Consider the following 14583-nt stretch of genomic DNA (forward strand, 5'->3'; position numbering starts at 1 on the left):
TTAGAAAACCAGATAGCCTAGGGATTTAGTAATTATGTCAAAGAGGAAGTCAAGAAATCCTATCTGAAAAAGCAGAGTGAAGTGCGTGTTTTTAATACAGAGGTAACAAAATCACTGCATGTTTTCTTTCTTTTCTCTTTTCTTTTATTTCTTTTCTTTCCTTTCCCTCCCTCCCTTCCTCCCTTCCTCCCTTCTTCCCTCCCTCTCTTCCTCCCTCCCTCCCTTCCTCTTTCTTTCTTTCTTTCTTTCTTTTTCTTCTTTATCTTTCTTTTCTTTCTTTTCTTCACAGAGTCTTACTCTGCTACGCAGGCTAAAATTCAGTGGTGTGATCATAGCTCATTGTAACGTCAAACACCTAGACTCACATGATCATATGATCCCTCCTGCCTGAGCCTCCTGAGTAGCTGGGATTACAGGTATAAGCTACCACACACGGCTAATTTTTAAAAAATATTTTGTAGAGATAGGGTCTCACTCTCTTACCCGGGCTGATCTCAAACTCCTGTCTTCAAAAGATCTTCCCACATTGGCCTCCTATAGTATTGGGATTATAGGTGTGAGCCACCACACTGGGTCTATATTACTTGAATTGGAAACATTTTGTTGATTTACTTTCTTCCAAGATCAGAGCAATTAACACTTTTGAGGGATGAGACTACTAAAAGCATGGCTCCAAATATTAGGACTGTATTCTCCTAAATGTCTTTTGGGTAAATAATGAAATTAAGGCAGAAATAAAGAAATTTATTGAAAGTCATGAGAACAAAGATACAACGTATCAGAATCTTTGGGACATGGGTAAAGAGTGTTAAGAGGAAAGTTTATAGCACTAAATGCCCACGTCAAAAAGTTACACAGATCTCAAATTAACAACCTAATGTCACACCTAGAGGAACTAGAGAACCAAAAGGAAATCAACCCCAAAGCTAGTAAAAGACAAGACGTAACAAAAATCAGAGCTGAATTGAAGGAAATTGAGATGCAAAAAAAAAAAAAAAAAAAAAAAAATACAAAAGATCAAGTCCAGGAGTGTGTTCTTTGAAAGAATGAATAAGATAGATAAGCCACTAGTTAGTCTAATAAAGAAAAAAAAAGAGAAATAAACACAATCAGAAATAAACACAATCAGAAATAGCAAAGAGGATGTTATTACTGGACCCATAGAAATACGGAAAACCTTTAGAGACTATGAACATCTCTATGTATACAAGCTAGAAAATGTAGAAGAGATGGATGAATTCCTGGAAACATGCAACTTCCTAAGATTGAACCAGGAAGAAATTGAATCCCTGAACAGACCAGTAACAAGTTCCAAAATTGAATCAGTAATAAAAAGCCTACCAGTCAGAAAAGCCTAGGAACAAATGAATTCACAGCCAAATACTAACAGATGTATAAAGAACTGGTACCATTCCTACTGAAAGTATTCCAAATAATTGAAGAGAAGGGACTCTTCCCTAGCTCATTCTATGAGACCAGCATCATTCTGATACCAAAACCTGGCAGAGACACAACAACAAAAAAACCTTTTGGCCAATATCCTTGAGGAACTTAGATGCAGAAATCCTCAATAAAATTTAGCAAACCAAATCTAGTAGCATATCAAAATATGAATCCACCGTGATCAAGTAGGCTTTATCCCTGGGATGCATGGTTGGTTCAACATATGCAAATTAATAAATGTGATTCACCACATCAGTAAAACTAAAAACAAAAACACACATAATTATCTCAGTAGATACATAGAAGGCTTTTGATAAAAATCAACATTATTTCATTAAAAAACTCTCTACAACAAACTAGGCATTGAAAGAACATACTTCAAAATAATAAGGTCTGTCTATAAAAAACCAACAGCCAACACCATACTGAATGGGCAAAAGCTTGAAACATTCCTCTTGAAAGGCAGAACAAGACATGGATGCTCTCTCTCACTACTCTTATTCCTCATAGTACTGAAGTCCTAATCGGAGTAATCAGGCAAGAGAAAGATATAAAAGGCATCCCAATCAGAAAACAGTCAAACTATCTCTGTTTGCAGACAGTATGCTTCTATACTCAGAAAATCCCATAGTTTCTGCCCAAAAGCTTCTTGATCTGATTTTAAAGCTTCAGCAAAGTTTCAGAATATAAAAATTAATGTTCAGAAATCAGTAGCATCATACACCAACAACATCCAAGCTGAAAACCAAATCAAAAACACAATCCCATTCACAATAGCCATAAAAGAATAAAATACCTATGAATACAGGTAACCAGGGTGGTGAAAGGGCTCTACAATAAGAATTACAGCACATTGCTCAAAGAAATCAGAGATGACACAAACAAATGGAAAAAATTCCATGCTGATGGATAGGAAGAATCAATATTGTTAAAATGGCCATATTTTCAAAAGCAATTTACAGATGCAATGCTATTCCTATCAAACTACCAATGATATTCTTTACAAAACTGGAAAAAAATTTTTTATAGTTTATATGGAACCCTAAAAGAGCCCAAATAGCCAAGGTAATCTTAAGCAAAAAGAACATAGCTGGAAACATCATGCTACTCAACTTCAAACTATACTACAGGGCTACAGTAACCAAAACAGCATGGTACTGGTACAAAAATAGACATATAGACAAATGGAATAGAATAGAGAGCCTAGAAATAATGCCACAGACCTAAAAACATCTGATCTTTCACAAAGTTTACAAAAACAAGCAAGGGGGAAAGAAATCCCTATTCAAAAAATGATGCTGGGAAGGTAGATTAAAGACTTGCATGTCAAACCTAAAACTACAAAAACCCTGGAAGATAATCTAGAAAATACCATTCTAGACATAGGACCTGGCAAAGGTCTCATGATGAAGGCACAAAGAGCAATTGCAACAAAACCAAAAATTGACAAATGGGACCTAATAAAATGAAAAGCTTCTGACAGCAAAATAAACTATCAAGGGAGTAAAGAGACAATCTATGGAACGGAAGAAAGTATTTGTAAGCTATGCATCCAATACAGGTCTAATATCCAGCATCTGTAAGGAACTTAAACAAATTCACAAGCAAAAAACAACCCAGTTAAAAATAGGCAATGGACATGAACAGACACTCCTCAAAAGAAGACATTTATATGGCCAAAAAGCATATGAAAAAAGAACATTACTGATCATTAGAGAAATATAAAACAAAACCACAATGAGATACTGTCCCTTATCAGTCTGATTGGCTATTCTTAAAAAGTCAAATTATAACAGCTGCTGGTGAGGTTTCAGAGAACAGAATAGAGAGCTCAGAAATAATGTTGCAAACCTACAACTATCTCATATACTGCTGGTGGGAATGTAAATTAGTTTAGCCATTGTGGAAAGTAGTTTGGTGATTTCTCAAAAAACTTAAAACAGAATTACCATTTGACCCAAGAATTCCATTTTTGGATAAATATCTAAAGGAATATAACTCATTCTATCATAAAGACACATGCATGCATATGTTCATCGCGGTGCTCTTCATGATAGCAAAGACATGAAATCAACTTAAATGCCCATTTGAGTGGATTGGATAAAAGAAATGTGGTACATATCCACCATGGAATACTATGCAGTCACAAAAAAGAATGAGTTCATGTCATTTGCTGTAACATGGATGCAGCTGGAGGCTGTTATCCTGAGTAAACTAACACAGGAACAATAAACCAAATACTACCTGTTCTCACTTACATGTGGGAGCTGAACATTGAGTACACATGGACACAAAGAAGGGAACAATAAATACCAGGGCCTACTTGAGGGCAAAGTGTGGAAGGAAGGAGGGTGAGTATAGGAAAGCTGCCTGTTGGGTACTATGCTTATTACCTGGGTGACAAAATATCTGTTCACCAAACCCCCATGACATAAAATTTACCTACGTAACAAACCTGCACATGTACCTCTGAACCTAAAATAAAGGTAAAAAGAAAAAATATATAAGACGAGTGAAGTTAGACTAATCATAAAAATTACAAATATTAGGGTTGTCAATCTATTTGTATTTGCCATAAATAAAGGATCCAAAATAATTTTAAAATACAGAGTTTTTGCTAATAGTTGTGGTACTTAAGAACTGCTGCTTCTTTTTGATTGTTTGTTTCCATACTTGCTTAATTATGTTTTTGTGTATGGAAAAAATCCATTACTGCATTATTTTATCCAACTTTATTGTTTTATTCAATTAAATCCCCTACATTGGCTGCCTCAGCCATTTTAACAATCAACAATGGTTTATTGACCAGTACTTTGTATAACTCATGTGCTACATGTAATGGTTCTCAACATTCAGTATTTGCAAGCAATAAAGCAGGCTCCACATTTAAAGATTTTTATTTGGTAGCTCTGGGAATTGTGCCTAAAATTCCCCAGATGATTCTGATGTAACGAATCTTTAGGAACACAGTTCCTGTTCTTAAGGAACTAACAGTATAGTTAGGGATATGGGATTCTGGAACTTTAGAACAGCACCCATGAAAAAACCTGTAGAGAGCATATAATCTGATTTTTTATTTGTACAAGAAGAAACCAAGGCTCAAAAAAGGAAAATTGACTTTCCTAATATCTTAGAGTTAATAATGGACCCAGGTCTAGAACACTAGTTTCTTATTCCCAGTCCTGCATTTTTTGATAAAAAGCTACAGAGAGTAATTTCAACTTCATATAATAAATAAATTTCTTATACTCCTGCTTCCTGGTTAAGTATTTTGACCAAGAGAAACTGGAATTATGTATGTGAATAATGTCAACTTGAACCATTTTGAAACTGACATTTTTCTGGGTCAGAATGATTGAATATCAGCAATTTTCATAATGGGTCGACAAGTAAGTACCTAAGCAGCAAATGCCAGATCTGGCTGCAATTTGTTGAATTTGTCAGGATCCCAGAGAATACAGATGGGACATTTTAATTATTTGAGAAGGACTTATTTGCAGAAACTAATCATAAAGTTATAATCTATGTGGAGAGAAACCACAAGGAATAGAGTAAGAACCTAAGGCGAACAGCACACATATCACGTAAATCAAGCTTTCTTAAGAAGTGCAGAGATTTTTGGTGGAGGAAACAGCCAGCCTGAAAAGATTTCATAGAGAGAGAGCCAGGGAATTACACGCTCAGACTTTTTGTCTTCCTCTGATCTTCAGCCAAGGTGGCCATACTCAAGTTGAAGCAAGAGGCCAATGGCGCCTATAATGTAGTGCACAAATATTAGCCTTCTAGAAAGGATAACAGGATGGAGAATAGTGAAAAGGCAAATAAAGTACGCTGCACACAAAGCTGCATATTTCCGCACTATTGATAGAGTAGGGACCATGATTTAGGAGGAATATGACACTATATTAACTCATTTTCTGTATCAGCATTATATGGTGGTGGCCATGGTGACAGCTGATGCTGTGAACTGAAAAGAAGACAACTGGGGAGTTGCTTGTTTCCTTGTCACATCTACAGCCTAACTTGGTTCTACTATCTAAAGATTTCAGTACTTGTAAGCATCTGTATTTATCTTGAAAATGATTTTCTCAGTTCTCTTAATCTCAGAATAAACTGGTACCTCTGGTCGTACTTTTACTTACTTTTACTTGGAATATAAGTATGAAGAGTCCAATCCCTTCCATTTACATGTAATTTCTATTAAAGAATCAATGCATCAATACTCTTAGCATTTGATCATTAAATCTTAAAATTTCAAAACCAGACTTGGGACCTGAGAGGCTGTCAGTTTCTAGGCTCCAATACTGGGAAAGAATCCCTCCTGCATTATGATTGATGATTCACCTACCAGTTTGAATCTATGCAGTGATAAGCTGCATTAGTACCACAGAATGTAGCTCCAGGGGTTAGAAAGTGCTTACTATACTGAGCTGAAGCCCACCTTCTTCATACATCTCCTGGTTATATGGCCCTGTAACATTTGCAACATTTGCTTCTTTTTCTACATAGCAGCTTTGAGATGTACTCCATGCTTTCTTGTGTGCAGGTTAACTCATTCCTTTCAACTATTCTCTTGGCATAATATGGTTTTCCAGACATTGCTTCAAACTGGACACGCTCTCTTATTGTCTAATTAATTTTTTTTTGAAATTCAATTTCTTAGTCTTACCTACAGTTTTCATAATCCATTATGTTAGTTTAAACTTTATGTTCATAGTGTTCTATGTACTAAGCTCTATTCTAAGTGATTAATATATGTTGATTCATATAATCCTTATTACAGACCTGATAACTAAGTGATGCTATTATTGATTTACAGAGAAAATATGGGGACAGAGAGTGGTCAGGTAACTTGCCAAAGCTCACACAGCTAGAAAATAGAAGAGTTAAGATTGAAACCCAGGAAACTTGGCTCCAGAGTCCATGCTGTTAATCATTATGATGTATCATTTTTCTTGAGTTTGGTTACTTTTCAGTAAGAATGAGGCACATGTCAATTTATTTTACATACACAAACATTTACTTACATATAGTAATCTCTCAGCCACTGAATTCTTAATATCTGAGCCACATAGCTGGGTGGGCCATGTTAAGGTGAGACAAGTGCTGTTTTCTTATAGGACCTGGAGAAATAAGAAATATAATTTTATCATACCATTTTCCCTTTTGAGGTAGAAGTGCCAAATTTGCAAACAGAACAGGGATGGACATGTGAGGCTACTATCAGTGATACTTTGTAGGTGATGCTGTGGCTTCCTGTTGCATTATGTCAGGAGGCAGGTTGTCTTAGTATGGCTGATACTGAATTTTAGTGCTTGTTTAAAGTGATGGCTGTCAGGATTATTGTAAGGATATCAACCACAAGGATTAATTGAAAGTCTTTGAGCTGGTGGCCAGCTCATTGCTTTGATCATGGCTGTGGGTGTGGGGATAAAGAGAAAATGATAGTTGTGGAGATAATATTTCTAGTACTTTAGTTTCCCCTTCTTTTGTGTAAAAAAATTATCTTTCCACATGAACAGTGTTATAAATGGCTCTCAGGTTGGCCTATGAATACCTGCTTAAGAAGAAACATTGCCAAAATAGTTCTCATGCATTGGCATTATGGTTACAATCATTCACACTAATTATGAGAAACAGATTTGCTTACTCTTGCCTAGAAAACTGGCTACCCTTTACGGCGTTGTTTCAAAGGAAGAATGTACCCTTGCTTCTTTGCAAACTTTGGTTCATGACACATTTTAAGTTGTGATATGTCTGCTTATGGTCACATGGAATCATATCTTTAAGGTCTGTCTTATTTTATCATTCACAGCATATACTAGTTAAATCTTGTGTGTGTGTGTGTGTGTGTGTGTGTGTGTGTGTGTGTGTGAGAAACAGTAGCTTTTAGTTACTAAGAAAGCATGAAGGACTTGGTCTTTACTTTACCAAGTGGGTGGGTATGTCTCAAGTCAGTACTGCTGTAATTTTATTACCAGTGAAGCTATTTCAGAAAAGAACAGCTGTCTTTTTCAGATGGATTTGGCATATTCTAACCAAAATCAGGTTAGTTCTTTTTTTTTTCTCCAAGCAGTTTCTGTAAAGAAAAAATGTGCTGTTGAATTCTAGGTATTTCTCATTTACTCCCTAGTATATAACTGGCATTGCTAGTGTTGAATCTTTAGTTGAACATTTCCACTTATAGGACAGACTAGAATTGAAAAATGAAAACATGAGGAATATTGGAAAATTGTGAGTAATCTGATTTACCTGTGATTTCTGGTCAGAAAGAGATGTAGTAGAATTTGCAACTGTAAAAGTATATAGGGAACAGACTGCAGAAGGCCATGAATGTCAGGCTTAGGCTTTGGGATTTTGTTTGGTTAGCTGTGAAGAGTTATGAAAGGTTTGTGAGTGAGTGGTGCAGAGACATAATCTGCTCAGTAATTCTGAAGTACTATTATTTTAAAAAATCCACTCTCTTCCAGGAAATATGTAGTATAGGAAAAATGCCATTCTTTTAATGAAGTTAACATCTTTTCTCTTTGGGATGTTGTATGAACTACATCAGCAACTCCACATCTGTGCCTCTCCTGCTTTCCTTTAACATAAACATACTAGGATCCTCAATGAAGGACGTTGGCAGTGACAGCATTAGTTTGATGACTTCATTGAGGATCCTTTCAATGGTCAGTGAGCTTGGCTTTCTCCTATACTCTAAAAGATAATGTATTTAAAGGTTTTTAATTGCATTTTCAGAAGTCTGGGGGGAAGTTAATGAGCAACCCTCATTTACAAAACAATTTTGTATTTATTATCTTATTTACTAACTTATTTCAAAGTTTTATAATGTAGGTTATTGTTATCCCCATTTTACATATATGGAAGTACAGGCATACCTCATTTGATTGTGCTTCACTTTATTGTGCTTTGTAGATAGCACATTTTTTACAAATTGAAGGCTTGTGGAAACCCTGGGTTGAGTGAGTCTATTGGTGCCATTTTTCCAACAGCATGTGCTCACCTTATGTCTCTGTGCTGCATTTTGGTCGTTCTTGCAAATTTTCAAATTTTTTATTATTATATCTGTTATGGTGGTCTGTGATTGGTGATCTTTGATGTTACTATTGTAATTGTTTTGGGGCACCATGAAACCCACTCATGTAAGACAGTGGACTTAATTGGTAAATATTGTGTTTGTTCTGACTGTTCCACTGAAGCAGCATTCCCCTATCTCTCTTCCTCTCCTTAGGCCTTTCTTCTCCCTGAGATACAAAAATATTGAAAATAGGCAAATTAGTAGCCCTATATAGCTTCTAAGTGCTCAAGTGAATGAAAAAGTTACATGGCTCTCACTTTAAATCAAAAGCTAGAAATGATTAAGCTTAGTAAGGAAGGCATGACAAAAGCTGAGATACTCTAAAAGCTAGGCCTCTTGTGGCAAGCAGTTAGCCAAGTTGTGAATGTGAATGAAAGGCTTTTGAAGGAAACTAAAAGTGCTACTCCAGTGAGCACATGAATGATAAGAAACTGAAACAGCCTTATTGCGAATATGGAGAAAATTTTAGTGGATAGAACATCAAGCCAGCCATAACATTTCATTCAAGCAAAGCGTAATTCAAATCAACGTTGTTACTCTCTTCAATTCTATGAAGACTGAGAGAGATAAAGAAACTGCAGAAAAAAAAATTGAAGCTAGTGGAGGTTGGATCATGAGGTTTAAGAAAAGAAGCCATCTCCATAACATAAAAGTGCAAAATGAAACAGCAAGTGCTGATGGAGGAGCTGCAGCAAGTTCTACAGAAAAATCTAGCTGAGATAATTGATAAAGGTGGGTACACTAACAACAGCTTTTGGTAGATGAAACATCCTTCTATTGGAAGAAGATATCTTTCAGAACTTTCATAGCTGCAGAGGAGAAGTATATGTCTGACTTTGAAGCTTCAAAGCACGACTGATTCTTTTGTTAGGGGGGCAAATGCAGCTAGCTGGTGATTTTAAGCTGAAGCCAGTTGTTCATTTACCATTCTGAAAATCCTAGGACCTTTAAGAATTATGCTAAATCCACTCTGTCTATGCTCTGTAAATGAAATAACAAAGCCTGAATGACAGGACATCTGTTTATAGCATGGTTTACTGAATATTTTAAGCACACTGTTGCAGTCTACTTCCCAGGAAAAAAAGACTCGTTTAAAAATATTATTGTTCAATGACAATGCACATGGTCACCCAAGAGCTTTGATGGAACTGTGCAAAATGAGTGTTGTTTTCATGCTTACAAATACAACATCCATTCTTCAGCCCATGGATCAAGAAGAAATTTTGACTTTCAAGTTTTATTATTTAAGAAATACATATCTTAAGGTTATAGCTGCTGTAGATAGTGATTCCTATGATGGATCTGAAAAAAGTAAATTGAAAACTTTCTGGAAATGATTCACCTTTTTGGATGCCACTAAGAACATTTGTGATTCAGGGGAAAAAGTCAAAATGTAAACATGAACAGGAATGTAGAAGAAGTTGGTTCCAATCCTCGTGGTTGACTTTGAGGAGTTAGAGACTCCAGTGGAGGAAGTAACTGCAGATGTGGAGGAAGTAACTGCAGATGTGGTGGAAATAGCCAGAAAACTATAATTAGAAGTGGACCCCAAAGTTGTGACTGAATTGCTGCAATCTCATGAAAAAACTTGAAGGGATGAGTTGCTTCTTACAGATGAGCAATGAGAGTGGTTTTTTGAGATGGAATCTACTCCTAGTGAAGATGCTGTGAAATTGTTGAAATAACAACAAAGAATTTTGAATATTATATGAACTTAGTTGATAAAGCAGTGTAAGTGTTTAAGAGGATGGGCTCCAATTTTGAAAGAAGTTCTACTTTGTATAAAATCCTACCGAACAGCATCACATGCTGCAGAAAAATCTTTTTTGAAAGAAGAGTCGGTGGATGAGGCAAACTTCATTTGTCTTACTTTAAGAAATTGCTACAGGTGCCCCAACCCTTAGCAACCACCACCCTGATTGGTCAGCAGCCATCCATATTGAGGCAAAACCTTCTACCAGCAAGAAGATTATGACTTTTTGAAGCCTCAGATGATTATTAGCATTTTTTTAGCAATAAAATGTTTTTAATTACTGTATGTAAATTGTTTTTTAGCCGTAAATCTATTGAACACTTAATAGAGTGCTGCATAGTATAAATGTAACTTTTATATGCACTGGGAAACCAAAATATTTGTGACTCACTTTATTGTGATATTTGCTTTATTGCAGTGGCTTGGAACCAAACTCACAATATTCCTGAGGTATGCCTATGGATCTCACATTCAATTAATGGCAGAGACAGAACTAAATTCTAGTCATTTGATTCTAGTCCTGTGAATTTACCACTTTAGGGCTAGGAAAATGACTAAACTTGCATAACCTTCAGATAGTGTATTAGTAACATAATTTTCATTTTAAATGATGGATTATTATTATCATATTTTATCTAACCAGTAGTGACAGATATGAGGTGCAATGGTCATGTTTTAGCACCCTTCACATTAACTTGATAAGCATATGTCATACGTCATTGGTCAATTCATTCTCTTTGGTGTTGGTATCTTAGGTGTCTCAGGTGTAAAATGAAGGGAGAGAATTATATAATCTCTAAGGTTCTCCATAATTCTGACATGCCATGATTTCTTCTTTCTTCCCCAAACTACCTTTGCATTAGTGCAAACTGTAGAATCACGTTGCTGTTTAGTTACTGAAGAAGAAAGAGTTCTATCTAGGTTCCAGATGAGATCAGCTTCCCCACACAATAATTTAGTGCACATTAGGAGAAAAAAATATCAGTAATAAAGAATAAAACCAAAGAGCAACATATTGAAAATAATTTTGGGGTGATATTTAGCATTGATTTTTTTTTTTTTTTTTGAGACAGGGTCTTGCTCTGTTGCCCAGACTGATGTGCAGTAGAGTGATTTCAGCTCACTGCAACCTCCACCTTCCAGGCTCAGATAATCCTCCAACCTCAGCCTCCCCAGTAACTGGGACTACAGGCATGCCACCATGTCTGAGCTCTTTATCTATTCTGGTTATTAATCCTTTGTCAGATGGATAGTTTGCAAATATTTTCTCCCATTCTATGCATTGTCCTTTCACTTCGCTGCTTCCTTTGCTGGGAAGATGCTTTGTAATTTGATGTGATCTCATTTATCCATTTCTGCTTTGATTACCTGAGCTTGTAGGGTATTGCTCAAGAAATTTTTGCCCAGAGTGATGTCCTAGAGATGTTCTCCCAAGTTTCCTTGTAGTAGTCTCATAATTTGAGGTCTTAGATTTTAGTCTTTTAATTAATTTTGATGTGATTTTTGTATATGGCAAAAGATAGGGGTCTAGTTTCATTCTTCTACATATGGATATCTAGTTTTCCCAGCACCATTTATTGAAGAGACTGTCTTTTTTTTCCAGTGTATATTCTTGATATTCAGGAATTTTGGATCAACATTTTAGCATCTCATCAACTCTCAGGGTGTTTAAAATTATGTTCAAGGCTTTAGTATTCTTATCTACAAATCCATCTGGAATAGGTAATCTCAGAAGCCCTATAGAGTTTCCCTATGATTCTGTGAGGATTCTCCTTTCTGTCCCCTTCTAGTAATTCAAGAAATGTTTTATCATTCAGTTTATGAATCTACTTGCAAGAAACTGAATTAGGCTACACAGGGTCAAGATCTTCTGCCATGAGAGTTAAGAGATAATGAGAAAGGGGTTTGTACAAAATCAGTTGAGCTATCCACAGCCCTTCCCCCTGCAGCTCATGTCAGATGGATCTAGATCAGGCGTCCCCAAAATTTTTACATAGGGGGCCAGTTCACTGTCCCTCAGACTGTTGGAGGGCCGCCACATACTGTGCTCCTCTCACTGACCACCAATGAAAGAGGTGCCCCTTCCTGAAGTGCGGCGGGGGGCCGGATAAATGGCCTCAGGGGGCCGCATGCAACCCGCAGGCCATAGTTTGGGGATGCCTGATCTAGATCATTGGTAGACTGACCCAAGGTTGGACTGTAACCTGACAGTGTACCTGTATTTATCTCCTCAGCATACTGATATCAGTTCGTTAGCTCTGCACTACAGTTCCCTTCTTTCTTCTCCCTTCCTAATGGGGCACCTGTATTATTTCTTGTGATCTGTCCACTACACCAGCCAGTCATGTCTACTTTTGACTAGGTTCCAGTTCCCCTCTGGCCAGTTTCCTTATGGATTTTGTCTGATGTGGGTGACAATTGCTTGTTGTTAATATTTATACTTGGATACTGCATTCGAGTGTATAAACCACTAGTGTAAAAAACAGAAAGCACACTTTGAATACTTATAGATGTGAAGCAGTAATCCTGGTAATTTTATTTATTGTATTTTTAAATTTTAATACAATGTATCTGTGAAGCTAATTTTAAAGGTCCTAAAGCTATTACCAGAGGTGCTATATAGCTTGCCTAAGGTCACACAACTCATAAACTTAAAGCATGTTTCCAGAGTCTTTAAGCCTACTTATTTTTTCCCATGTGTATTTATTTTATAATTTGATTATCTCAGCATCCCCGTAAGTTAAGTAGGGGAAGGTTACTTGCTTTGTTTTCCTTTTTTTTTTTTTTTTTTTTTTTTTTTTTTGCTGTCTGCTCCATCACAACACCTGCAACAGTAATAGACACATAGTTAATAAAAATGTGTTGGATGATTAAGTGAATTAAATTACATTTATAAATTAAGTTCAAGCTTGGTTATCATCTACAGTATGGCAGTTTAGAGTGAGAACTATTCAAATCAGATGTTTATACTATTCTGTAGCTTTTTCTCAGGATCTTTTCAGAACAGGAGCCTTGTTCACTGCTAGGGATAAATATTAGGGGGAAGACATGTTGATGTTTATACTATTCTGTAGCTTTTTCTGAGGATCTTTTGAGAACAGAAACCTTGTTCACTGCTTGAGATGAATATTAGTGGGAAGAAATACTTACTGTCTCTTAAGACCCCTTCTTAACTTGAATCTTAACTTTTATAGCCCTGATTAACTAGATGCTAGGAATATTTATTATATATTTATTAATGTCAACTTCCTGTGTTCAAGTTAAGAATGAGAAAAATTGAGACTTAAACACATACACATGCTGTAAGTTGCTTAGTGGTATTTCCAATCACGAATACAGCTGGTACTAGAACCCAGGATTTCTAGCTCCTGGTTCATTACTTAATTCCACCCCATGCTTCTTGACCCTTGGCAACAAACATAACTTTCACCCTATCCTTATTTCCTCTGAACTACCCAGGGCCTTTGTTTCTAGTCCTCTCAAACGACATCAAGCTCCTCCTCAAAAAGTGAAAAAGTATCAGTCACAGTGTCTGAGCCTGATTGGGTGGTTAGTAAAGTGCATAGTCTTCAGAAAGGCTTACAAGAAGTCATCCAACCTGGAGAATCAGGACGTACCTAAAGGACACTGGAAAATTAGAAAAGTTGGATTATAGCCTTATGTCTGCCTCTCAGTAGCAATATGAGTTTGGGAAAATTTGGTTTCCTCTCTGAGCTTGTTTCCCCACATATAAAATGAAAGCTATTAAGGCATCTCTTAATAGTCTTAAAGTCTGGTAGCTTTCACGTTTGATGGACGACTACTACTGCTTGATTTCCCTATCTCCATAACATGAGAATAGAGGCAGACCATATACAATTCAAGGGTCTGTCTGACCCTGTTTTTCTATGAACTTAAATTTCTCTGGGACAGAGGTGAGGTAAGTTGTCAGCAACATTTCCCTTCTTTATGTTGAAGCCGGTTTAATCATACAACGTAATTTGATAAACCAACTGTATGCCAGGAAATGTTCTCAGTGACATTCTGTCCAGAATTTCTTCTTGTGTCTCTTTACTGGTGTGATGGGTCGGCGATACATGCCTGGCAAAGTTCATAACAATGCTAGAGTAAGAGTTCAAGTATTAACCGTACTGTCTGCCTCCTACACAGGCAATCACTGTGACAGAAAGGTAGTGATTGCTATTTTGGTTAAGATATAGGTCTATGTAATTGGCCCAGTCTATTAATGGAAATCTTCTTTAATTAAAATATCTAGTCATGTATTTTTTCCTATTAAGCACTATTATTTTTCTTTTCCTTTCCTTGC

General features: G+C 36.4%; 1 protein-coding gene across 3 annotated transcripts in view; it reads left to right on the forward strand.

The window, feature by feature from the left end:
• The window catches only part of GABRA3 (gamma-aminobutyric acid type A receptor subunit alpha3), a 271576-nt gene that overhangs the window by 110138 nt on the left and 146855 nt on the right, over positions 1–14583 (forward strand). The gene's annotated exons all lie outside the window — the stretch shown is intronic.

The sequence above is a fragment of the Saimiri boliviensis genome, chromosome X (genome assembly GCF_048565385.1).
Source record: "Saimiri boliviensis isolate mSaiBol1 chromosome X, mSaiBol1.pri, whole genome shotgun sequence".
In the NCBI taxonomy this organism is placed as follows: domain Eukaryota; kingdom Metazoa; phylum Chordata; class Mammalia; order Primates; family Cebidae; genus Saimiri; species Saimiri boliviensis.